Consider the following 1,486-nt stretch of genomic DNA (forward strand, 5'->3'; position numbering starts at 1 on the left):
TGAGGCAGATGCCATGGAAAGGGAAAATGTGAGCTTTCCCAGCACCTTTGTCCTGCTGGGCTTCTCAGAGTTTCCATGGCTGGAGATGCCCCTCTCTGCAGTGGTCCTGGCCTCTTACTTCCTCACCCTCATGGGGAGCAGCTCCATCATCCTCCTCTCCCTAGTGGACCCCAGACTACAGATGCCCATGTACTTCTTCCTGGATAACCTCTTCCTGCTGGACCTTAGTGTCACCTGCACCATTGTGCCCCAGCTGCTGGCCAACCTGTGGGGACCAGACAAGACCATTGCTGCTTGAGCTGCATCACACAGGCTTACCTCTTTCACTGGATAGGCTGCACTGAATGCATCCTGCTGGCCATGATGGCCATTGATCGCTATGTGGCCATCTGCCAGCCCCTCCAGTACACTCTTATCATGCATCCCAGGGTGTGTGTGCAGATGGCAGCTGCTTCCTGGTCGAGTGGCCTGGCCAATGCTCTGATACAGGCCACACTCACTCTCCAGCTCCCCCTCTGTGAGCACCACACCCTGGACCACTTCTTATGTGAGATTCCTGTGCTCATCAAGCTGGCTTGTGGGGACACCACAGCTAATGACCTGGCCTTGTCTGTCAGAGCCATCCTTTTGTAGTGGTGGCTCCTCTGATAGTGGTCATCTCCTACACCTTCATTTCCAGGGCTATGCTGAAGCAACCTTCAGCTGAAGGTAGGCACAGGGCACTCAGCACCTACACTTCCCATCTGCTCGTGGTCACCATTTACTTTGGACCTGCTGTCTATGTGTACCTCCAACCTACAGCCAAGATTTACCAAGCCAAATTCATGTCCTTCTTCTACTGTGTTATCACCCCAGGGCTTAACCCACTTGTCTATACCCTGAGAAACAAAGATGTGAAGATGGCGTGGAGGAGGATCCTGCAATCCCAGGGCTGGCTGATGTCTTAAAATGCAAAATGCAGGTACAAAATCAACAGTAAAAATCAATAGCTTTCTATGCACCAATCACTAGCTAAGAAAGACATCAGAAAAGTAATTTTATTCACTATAACATAAAAAACTAAAATATCTAAGGATGAATCTAAATAAGAAGGTAAAAGAACTCTACAACTGGAGTCAAGGATTTAGCTTAGTGAAGTAAGTGCCTGCTTGGCAAGCCCAAGATCATAAATTCAATCCCCAGTACCATAAAAAAAAACTCTACAATGAAAATTTGAATACTGAAGAAAGAAACTGAAGGAAGATGGAAAGACTTTCTGATAAGATTTTTGCATGATACCGAGACAAAGAAAGAAGAAAAGAGACCTTTATTATAAGGTACAGGAGGGCTACAGAAGAGACCCAAGCATCCTTGGGTGGGAACAAAGAAGAGGAAGTACTTTTATCAGGTCTGGCTGGGGGAGGAGTTTGGAGATGTGCAAAATGATATATCAACAGCTGATTTGAAGGAGCATCTGCCTATGCAAAGGAGGAGACCGATTTACTGG

At 47.4% G+C, this 1,486-nt stretch overlaps 1 pseudogene; it reads left to right on the top strand.

Annotated features, from left to right (window-relative positions):
• The first annotated feature begins 13 nt into the window (after positions 1-13).
• LOC100726900 (olfactory receptor 2G3-like) lies at positions 14-947 on the top strand (annotated as a pseudogene).
• The last annotated feature ends 539 nt before the right edge of the window (positions 948-1,486 follow it).

The sequence above is a fragment of the Cavia porcellus genome, unplaced genomic scaffold (assembly GCF_034190915.1).
Source record: "Cavia porcellus strain 051 isolate PalLab524CR breed Dunkin Hartley unplaced genomic scaffold, mCavPor4.1 scaffold_2, whole genome shotgun sequence".
Taxonomy (NCBI): Eukaryota; Metazoa; Chordata; class Mammalia; order Rodentia; family Caviidae; genus Cavia; species Cavia porcellus.